The sequence below is a fragment of the Grampus griseus genome (assembly GCF_964374135.1).
Source record: "Grampus griseus genome assembly, chromosome: 1".
NCBI lineage: Eukaryota > Metazoa > Chordata > Mammalia > Artiodactyla > Delphinidae > Grampus > Grampus griseus.
In genome coordinates, this window is record NC_139017.1 from 52,120,891 (window position 1) to 52,132,060 (window position 11,170).

Here is an 11,170-nt window from a genome sequence, read left to right on the forward strand (position 1 = left end):
CTTGGAGACCTAAATTGTTTTCACCTGTAAATCATTGGTTCTGAAATTTTTCCTTGGTATTAATCATTTAGGCAATGTTGGGCATTAACAAATAACAATTGTTCTTAAATTAGGTAGAAACTGTTCTATTATTTTTCTCTAAGAGGTCATGGCAGAATTCTAAGAATGACTCCCAGTGAGCCTGCCCTTCTATAATTCCCACCCCTTCGAGTGCGGGGTGGCACCCCTGAATTCAATGAGACAATACAACTGCTTGTTACATTGTATGGCCAACGTGAGATTATCCAGGTGGGCCCACGTGAGATTATCCAGGTGGGCCCATCTAATCACACTAGCCCTTTAAAAGCAGAGAATTGGCTCCTGCTGGTGGCAGAAGAGGCGGGGAGAGATATTTGAAGGAGAAAGTTAGCCATGCCGTTGCTGGAGGGAGCTGTGTGCCAAGAATGTGGGTACCCTGTGGCAGTTGAGACTGACTCTTGCCTGACAGCCAGCAAGGAACTGGGGATTTCAGTCCTTCAGTCATAAGGAACTGAATTCTGCTAAAAACCTAAACAAGCTTGGAAGTGGATTCCTCCTCAGAACCTCCAGATAAGAGCACAGCACAGCCAACACCTTAATTTCTGCCTGTCAACTTTAGAGAAACCACCCAAGCCCACCGGAACTTCTCATCTACAGAACTGTAAGCTAACTTGTAATTTTTTAAGCAGTTGCGTTTGTGGTAATTTGTTTTACAGCAATAGGAAACTAATACAGAGGTAAATAGAATATATTTTTTAAATTGAGGTAATAGTCACATAATGCGAGATTACCCATTAACCATATTTAAGCGTACAACTCCGTGGCATTAGTACATTCACAATGTTGTGCAACCGTCACCTCTATCTAGTTCTAAGATATTTCACCACCTCAAAGGAAACTTGTACCCATTAAGGGATCCCTCCCTTTTCTTCCCTCCCCCCAGCCCCTGGCAAACACTCATGTGCTTTCTGTCTCTATGGATTTACCTCTTCTGGATGTTTCCTACAAGGGGAATCATACAATATGTGAGTTTCTGTTTCTACCTCCCTTCATTTCGCATAGCATTTTCAAGGTTCACCCACATTGTAGCATGTATCAGTACTCCATTCTTTTTATAGCTGAAAAATATTCCACTTGACATAACACATTTTCTTTATCCATTCATAAGTTGATGGACATTTGGGTGTTTCCCTTTTTTGACTATGTGAATAGTGCTGCTATGAACATTTATGTGTAAGTATTTGAATGCCTGGTTTCAATTCTTTGGCGTAAATAGGAGTGGAATTGCCAGATCGCCTACTAATTCTATGTTCTGCTGTTTAAGGAATGGCCAAACTGTTTTCCACAGAACGTACACCATTTAACATTCCCACCAGCAATGTATGAGGATTCCAATTACTCCACATCTTTGGCAACACTTGGTTACTTTTTTCCTTTTTTAAAATATCCATCCTAGGGATGTGAAATGGTGTCTCGAGGTTTTGATTTGCATTTCCCTAATGACTAATGATGCTGACCATCTTTTCATGTATTTGTTAGCCATTTGTATGTCGTCTTCAGAGAAATGTCAGCTCAAGTCTTTTGTCCACTTTATAATTGAATTGTTTATCTTTCTGTTGAGTTGTAAGAGTTCTTCATATATTCTGGAGAGTAGAGCTTTGTCAGGTATATGATATGCGAATCTTTTGCCCATTCTGTAAGGGTAAATAGAATATTGAGAGACGTTTTTCTCTATACACATGGTCTCCAACTTAATGGTTCGACTTAATGGTTTTTCGACTTTATGATGGCGTGAAAGCGATAAGCATTCAGTAGAAACTGTACTTGGAATTTTGAATTTTGAGGTTTTCTGGGGCTAGTGTGGTATGATTCTCTCTTGCCATGCTGGGTAGCTACTGAGGCCACAGTCCAAGTCAGCCAGGTGATCATGCGGTACCCAGACAACCATTATATTTTTCATTTTCAGTACAGCATTTAATAAATTATATGAGATAGTCAACACTTTTATTATAAAATAGGCCTTGTGTTAGATGATTTTGCCCAATTGTAAGCTACTGTAAGGTGTTCTAAACGTGTTTAAGGTTGGCTAACTAAGTTATGATGTTTGGTAGGTGTATTAAATGCATTTTCGACTGAAGATATTTTCAACTTACAATGGGTTTATTGAGACGTAGCCCCAGTGCAAGTCGAGGAAGATCTATATATGAAAGCATGAGGGAATGTGTGTTTTGCAAAAAGTAGAATTATATTATGTACCCTTTCGAATCTTGCTTTTTCTCACTCAGGAATAATCCATGCAAAACATTCCATGTAATAAGGTTAAGCTCTAATTCTTTCTAAGGTTGCATTCTGTGGGTGTGCTAAAATTTATTCAACTATTCCCTTTTATGGCCACTCTGGTTTTAGTTTTTTGGTCACTGCCAACAATCCTGAAGTTAACATCCTCGTACAATATATGTCTACGTATTGTTTTCATTTTATGGGATTTATTCCAAGGAGTGGGATAACTGAGTCAGAATTATATATTTTTTAATAGGAATTGTTCAGTCACTTTCCATAAAAGCTATAATAACTTACAGTTTTACTAGCCACATATGAGAGTATTCTTTCTGCACTGCATACTTGCCAACAACAGGTGTAATCAGTTTAAAATTTTTGCTCGTCTGATAGGTGAAAATCAGTGGTTCTCGACCTGTAATGATTTTGCCCCAGCCCAACTCCCAGGACACTTGGCAGAGTCTGGAGAGATTTTTGATTGTCATAACTGTCAGTCATAGTTGGGGAGTAGGTGCTACTAGCTTCTAGTGGGCAGAGCCAGGGATTCTGCTAAATATCCTAAAATACTCAAGGCAGCCTCCACAACAAAGAATTATCCAGCCTAGAATGCCAATAGCGCCGAGGCTGAGAAACCCTGGTGTAAAGCGATACCTCATTTTGTCTTCAGTTTGAAAATCTTTATGGATGAATTTGAGTATCTTTCCATATGTTTGTCAGGTATTTGGATTTACTGTTCTGTAAATTACCTGTTCGTGTCCTTTGCTCATTTTTCTTTTGGTTGTTTATTCCTCTCATTAATTTATAAGAGTACTTTGTCTTATAAATGCTTTATTTATCCTCTTCATTGAAAATATTATTTTTCAAATATATTTTTTATTGACCTGACATAAAAGAAGGTCTGAACCAGTGGTCAGACATATTATGACCTTGGGTAGGAAAATAACATCATAAAAATGTCCCTTTCCCCTAAGTTAATTTATAACTTTAATGCAGTTCCAATTGGAATCCGGACAATATTCAGTTAAGAATCCAAAACCATTTTAAAGTTCAGGTAAAATGATAAATGTACAAGAAGAGCTAATAAAAGTTTGCAAACAAAGACTAGTAAGGGGGTACTTGCCTAACCAGGTATCAGAACATACTTTAAAGGCTCTAGAAGCAAATCAATTTGGTAATATAATTGGAATAGAGAAATATATAAGTGAAACAGACTAGGAAATCCAGAAATAGAGCTCACTATATGTGAAAAGTTAATAATTGACAACTATTTTGTTCAATTACATGAAAAAAGGGTAAATAATTTAATAAATGTTACTGGCCAAACTGTTGATCCATATGAAGGAAATTAAATTTGAGGCAACTTTATACCATATGTAAAAATAAATTGCAGATATAGAAATGATTTAAATTTAAGTAATAATAATAATCTTCCCCCCAAATCTACGAGACTACATGTATACTCTAGGAGACAATGAAACCCTTTAACTAAGACTATAAATGCACTAATATGAAATAAAATATAAAAAATATAAAGAAAATAACAAAATGATCATACTTACTAACTTGACCTTATTGAGGAGATTTCTGGACTGAAAACAGAAACCTTTTTGTCTTAATGTTTTGTTTTTCTGGCACAGTATCTGACTAGTTGAAGGAGCTTAATGAATCTTGGTGAATGAATGGCCCATCGTTGGTTCTAATCCCTTAGTGACCCATTTCAAAAACATCAAGGACAGCTTCCAAGCAAGCAGTGATCTACAAAGCATGAGTGAGTTAAACATTTAGAATCTGTGGTGTGGTAGCCCAGGCAGGAAAGGAGCATGGATTCATACCCATGGTATGGCATATAGAACCTTAGAGCAAAAACAAGAATTAAGATCAGTTTGCCTATTGCATTACTTTCCAGGGGAAGACTCCAAGTTACAGAGAAGTTAAGAGATGTGATGTGATGAAATTGGAAACATGCCTGTTGGCCCAGTTTGAACTTTGCTCTGCAATAGAAATAATGATGTAATTCAGAAAAACATAATTATAACCATAGACTGTTAATTTTGGAAATAATATCAAAGCTGAGGCCAAGAAATGTAAATCAGTCTACCAAGATCACCAAGAGAATTAGAGGCAAAGTCAAAACAGTCTTTGGTTGTGCAGACTAACAGTCCAATATTAATCCTTCATGCCATGCAGCCTTTTAGGTTCTCTTTTATTTAATATTTCTTTACTTTTCAATATAATGTACCACAAATCAGTTCTCCTTGAAAGCATTGAAATGCCTTTCAAATGTATTTACTCCAACTTACAGTCTTAATTCATTCTTATAAGTATGATATGTACAAATAGACATTTCCTCAGTTTATAGATGGGAACACTGAGGGGCAAGGAATCTCAGTCCTTCCAAGTCACATTTATTCCCTCAACATGAGTTTATTAAGAGCCTGTTGTCCAAGCATTGTCCTTGGTGCCGTAGTAAACAATGAGAAGACAGTCTCAACCTTGAAGCGCTCATATGATGAATCAGCAGTGAATCAGTCATCCAAGTTCTGCTCTAGGCTGTGACCCTGAATTGTCCCTAAGTCGATGACCTATGTCACAAACAGAAGCATGATGTGTTGTCCTGACAATAATCATAGACTGAATGACTGTGCTGTGCTATCCAGTAAAAGGCCAGCTCAGCTCACAAGTGACTCTCCTGCCTGTATGTAGTCATCAAAACATTGCCCTACAGCTCAGCCATATCATGGAGCAGCCCATTCAAAGGCCTGCCTACTTATCAGCCTGCTCAGCCTGTGTTGGCCCGGAATTTGGTGCCCCGCTAGCAAGGCCCTTAGGGAAAGTGCTTTGGGGTTTGCCCAGTATATATGTTGTGGAAACATGCCTCCCTCCTGCCTCTGCCTGTCTTCTGCCATCCTTGACATCTAAATGGGAATGCCACCATCACTCCCTAATCTTAAAAAATTCCGTCCTGTGTGAAAAGTTAGTGTACCCTATGAGAACAAACCTATCCTTAACCATAATTCAGATATCATTAAACCACTACCTTTATCCTCTGACTTGCATTTATTTGATTGTAGTTTTCTTGCCTCTAGTCTCTTCCTAGCCCAGGCCAGTTTCCATACCACAGTCAGAATAATCTTCCTGGAATCAAATATTACCCTTGTCCTTAATTCTGATTGTTTAAGAATTTTGGGTGTTTACTCAATAAAGCCAAAACCTCTTATTTCTGACTTTTGCTAACCTCTCCAGTCTCATTCTTCACTACTGGCCTGTGCACTCCCTATGTTCACCTACAAGTGGCTCACCAATTTCTCAAGATGGTATTCAGATATCTTATCTCCTCTACTCCTACAACCCCAGTCCAAGCTATCACCATTTCTTCTCTGAGATACTACACTAGACTCCTAGCTTGTGTTTTTGACCCTAGTCTTCCCCAAGTTGTAGTCTGTTTGCACAGCAGCCAGAGTGATCTTCCTAAAGCCTAGATCAAATCATGCCATTTTTCTGCTCAAACCCCTCCAGTAGCTTCCCATTCCACTTGGAATTAAATCCTAAGTTTTTACCATGGCCTGTAAAGCCCTGCCTGATCTGCTCACTCCACCTCAGTATATCTCTGTTCTCATCTCCTATGACTCTTCACCTTCCTGCTCTGGGCCAGCCACACTGGCTTCCTCATTGTTTCTTGTAGATACCAACCACACTCCTACCTCAGAACCCTTGCACTTGCTGTTCCCTCTGCCTGGAACAGCCTCTTCCTAGATACTTGCTTGATGTCCTCTCTCACTACTTTCAGCTTACTGCCTAATTATCACCTTATCCTACTTAAAATAGCACATATCCTCATCCGGGCACCACTCTGTCCCTCTACCCTGATTTATTCATCTTAGTACTCATCCCCACTTGCAATATTATGTAATTATTTGTTTGCTTGCATATTTCCTAGAGCACTAGAATGAGTGTTCCATAAAAGAAGTGACTTTGTTTTTCTTTGCTGCTCTAGAACAGTGCCTGGCAGCAATAGGATCTCAATAAATATTTGTTGAATGAATGAATGAGTGAATGAATGAATGAATAAAATGTCAGCTTCTCTCTGCACACTTCCCTAACACCTCCAAGTTACTGGTTTTATTCTCTGTTCCATTGGAGCTATGTATATACCTCTATTAGAGCTATCACATTTTTATTGTAATTTTTGCTTCTTGTCCCTTACAAGTCTATAAATTCCTCAGAGACAGATGTCTTACTTATCTATATATACTTCATGGCATCCAGCACTAATTCGGTGAAAACATGTGGAATGAATGAAAGTGGGAGAAGCAGAATGTTACAGCTACATTGGAGGTTCTAGGATTCAAATATATGAGCTCTTTATTAATCCCATCTTCTGGAGGCTACACTGGGACTAAGGGCAGGCATTTGTTTGAATATAGATGTCCAAGGCAAAAATGTAAAAATATCTCCTTCCAGTCTACCATTATTTCCCAAATTTCTCTTCGTAAGGACTTCTGGTCTTCGTTGGGCCTCCAATAATGGCTTGGATGGTGATTACACCTAAAGCCTTAAAAAACAAGCTAATGTGTAACAGTCCTGACATGAAGGTCATGTTACAAATACCAGTCACCTGTAGAATTTAATCAGAAAATAAAATTGATGGTCTTAGGAACGAGACTAATCTATCACCCACCTGACTGGCATGAGTCTATGGACCTCATACACACTCTAGGGGCCAATCTAAGGATAAAACTTACTGTAGTAGAAAACAGCATTGTTTAAGGAGTTGGAAACCCTAAGTTGTAGCTCAGGTTTTTCTACAAACAAGTTCCATGATTTTGGATAAGTGGCTGCACCCTTGCACCTCTAACAGAGGGATTGGGACTAGATGAGCTCCAAAACCTTTTCCAGCTGTAAAGGTCTATTGATTGATTCAGCCAGGAGGTTGTACCCAAGTGACTGTACTCAGTGGAATAAACTGAGTCTGGGAAAGGAATGTATTATCTCTCAACACCAGTGACTTTGCATGGGGAGGTATAACGACAGAGTCTGACACCTGGCAGAGCCTGGAAACAGGCCTTAAATCCCATTTGCACTCCCGTTCCTACATAACTGCCTTCTTCAACCTTACAGCAGCTGGGCTTCTACCAAGACGGAAGAGGTGGAGATGAGGGGAAGGGTGGGATGCCCCTCTAGCAGGGTTTAAGCAATATGTGTAGCTGAGAAGGGCTTAATCAGGAGACTGCAAACCTATCAGCATTGTGGTGGTTGTCTTAGCTCTGCTCTTGGGTTTTTCCCTGAGAATTAGAATTAATGTGGCCCAGCGCTCAGAGTGTGCCCTTTGGAAATTCCCAGGGGGTTCCAGAGATTACCAGAAGCACACTGGCAGTGGACAGTCCCTTGTGAGGCGGCAGCCCTGGAAGTCCAGTCTGTGGCTCAGCCCAAGAGCCTCCTCATGTCAGACCACACAGAATAGATTTCACCTGAGGCCAGAGCGGCCTAGCCTATTTAGCCAAGCCATGTGGTGAAATAATTTACTTTCTGATATACTTTATCTCTAAAGGGATGCATAGAACTTTTAAGAAAAATGTTATGTCCCGTTTTATAAAAACATGTAGACTCTTACGGCAGCCTCCAAAAAACAGCATTCACAATCACATGGGAATGAGCTGTAAGTTAGGAAATCCTGAATGAAGTGAAATAAGGGTGTGTTGATTTCTCTCATCTAATATTCATTTGTGGCAACATAATTGCCCAAGGAATAGGTGAAATACTTTATGAGATTCTTACGGCCATAGTCAGTCCATATCTATTAAAATGTTTCTGATGTGTCACTCTCCTCTCTGCCTCTCAACAATGTATAAACACATGCAAACACACAATCACACACTTACTTTCTCTCCTCTCACTTAGTTATATAGTCTCCATGTGGTTTGGTGAGGTATTTTTAAATACTCTCCAATGGCAAATTAAGGGCTCAAAGCATTTTATGTAAAGTCTACCCAGATAGAAGTGATTAGTAGGGAAATGCTCTTCCCAACTCTTAATCTGAATACTAGTTCAGGATCTCCTGTCCAGGTTCTCATAACCCCGAACTCCCATTAAGATGTTTACCTTTTATTTCTTCCCTATTCTGTGCTTGCTTTGGCAAAACATGTATTTCCTCCCTATTCCGAGGCTGAGAGTTCTTGGCTGGAATCCTTATTAACAGAAAGGACATTTTCATTTCTTGGTAAGGTAGCCAGGCATAGGGTGCCTAGCGCTTAATATGTAATCAGTGAATTGACTGAGGACAGATTTGCTCCTGAGAGACTTCAATTTTCATTGAATGCAAGCTTTGATAGACAAAGGAGAAAGAAACATGATTAAAAGGTCATTTTCTCTGCAAAAAAAAAGGAAGAGAGAAAATGAAAAAAAGAAAGAAGAAAATAAAAACTAAAAAGCTACCAATGTTTACTGGGAGATCCTTAATAGTTCAAAGTCAGACAGAACAAAGGTCAGAGATGGAAAATAAAAGACTAGGCTAAGAATTTAAGAAATCAGCTGGAACCCTTGCACTCCAAGTATATATTCTAGGAAAAGCCTGCAATCGAATTTAACATCCCTCCACGTTCATACACATTTAGATGGTAAGAAACTGCAGAACATCATTAGAAAGGGTGTTTTTTAAAATGTGGCATTAGGTTTAAGTAGAACAGTACTTTAAAGGGGGCTAAACATAGGATGACAAGATGTGTCCTGGTAAAGCAGAGGGTAAAAATGATGATTTTGAAAGAAGTTCTCTTAGTGTAAAAAAGGGAAAAATACTTACATCTTGTGAATATTGAAAAAGTAGAGTGAATAAAGTGTTAGGGAAACAGGGTTGTGTGTTGGAGAGGAGAATGGGGGAAGGTAGTTAAATATAAACCTGGGTTTATTTGCAAAGCTTTCATCTTGATAAATGGTACCTTCTTAAAGCAAATACCTCGTCCAGGGAGCTCATGACATTATTTATGTTTCAAAATCTAGGCTATAGTCCAAACGATTTCAAATTCTGGGAGAAACTGTTTGTTTAGAGTCCATTGTACTGAGTGTTAATATAACAACACACCATAAAATATTGTTAGGTCTTAAGAAGAGATCAATATGTAATTACTCAAACCAGGCCTTAATAACTGGAAATTTGTAAATAACTCTGTTAGTTCTTTAAATGATTAACAAATAAGTATTTGTTTAACTGAATTGAAAGACTCCCAAACATGTTATATTCATTTTCAGGAAAGGTGATTATTAGAAATGATTAATCTGTACTAAATAGACAAATTATGTCTATACTTACGTTTGAATGTTGATGAGTTTACCATAGGTATTCTTCTGTGAGCTAGATTAAGGTGTTCTACTACCAAAATAGAATGGTGGTCTAGTCCAAAATTATAGGAAAAAATTAGATTAATGGAAATAATTTTCTCAATTTACATTTTTCTCCCATTAATTTTTCTGAAATATTTGGCATCTACTATAATTTGTTTATAATAGAATCTGGTGCAAGAACATAACAACTTTGCAAACAATTTAGTTCAGTGTTTAATCTTGAGGTCATTGTCATTGAATCGCTATCAAAATCATGACTTAGGAAAAAACAGTATTTATGATATAAGCTGTTGTCTGAAGAAAAACAATTTTCCTTGAGGAACTATAAAATCTACCAGACCAGGAGAGAGCAACGCAGTTGGATCACATAGTACTGGCCTCTGTAGACTTGCTTTCGCTGAAGTGTGCTTTGGTGGGAATCCTTCAGCCCCTCCTGAAGGATACACAGGAAACAACCTTATAAAATCTGCTCTTGTTAAAAACAAGAGTGCTCTGCACATTATATGGTGGCCTCTTTCATGGATCTTAGGGCGAAATTTAATTTCAGTATCAAAAAAAAGTGCTCTTTGGGCATTTTTCAGGGACACTGAATTGTACAGCTGATGAGGCTTTTCTTTTTACATTGGTATTTACAAACTTCCTGGTAAACCCAAGCCCCACCCATAGCAAGGGGAAGGGCTTTATGGTATGCACTTTTATACTTCCTGTTTATGGTCCTACCTCTGTTTTTGCTTTCTCTCTTACTTCTAACATATGTTATCTAGTAGTAGTTTATGTTTTCTTTTAAGCAACCTTAAATCTTGTGGAAGAACAAGCTGAGAGATACATAAATATATTCATTCATATATACATAAAATTATGCTGTGTTTAGTCATTTGAGTTTTTTTTTTTTGCTAAGAGCCTGGTGCTTTCCAATTATGTTGCCTCCTGAAGAAGTATGAGAATCTTTGATTTAGAATATTAGCTGATAGGAAGGCAGAGAAGATTCTTTATAATATCTGGAAGATATCAAACCACACTATCATCACCAGCTGATAAATTTTTAAAGACCTATTTGGTTCATTACAGAAAAGTACAGCCTTCACAATACATGCTACAATCTAGCAAACTGACTATTCTTCCTAGTTCAGCCTCCGGCACGATATATACAACTTCCTTTTTCAAGCCTTCTTCATTGGCAACCAATTCATTTTTTCTTGTAAATTTTTACTTACTTCTGTTTTAAATTATCTCAGTTTGTGGATAATTTACAGTAATTTCTGAATCCCACACTAAGCCTATGGACTCAGGATATAAACTGCTGTTAAGTAGTCTCTATCCCTGAGAAAAACATAATTAGGTCAGTTAAGTCCACTGACTAAAGTCAACTCAAGCTGTTCAATTCTTTGTTTAACCTGGATAATTAAGGCTTGACCTCCGTGTGAGGTCAGAACTCTGGCTAGGTACAGTCGAACGAGACAAAGTCATTTTATCCGCCTGTGTCCTACTGCTTTTCCTATCTCTAGTCTATAAAACCATAAGAACTTGGAAGAATTAAGCA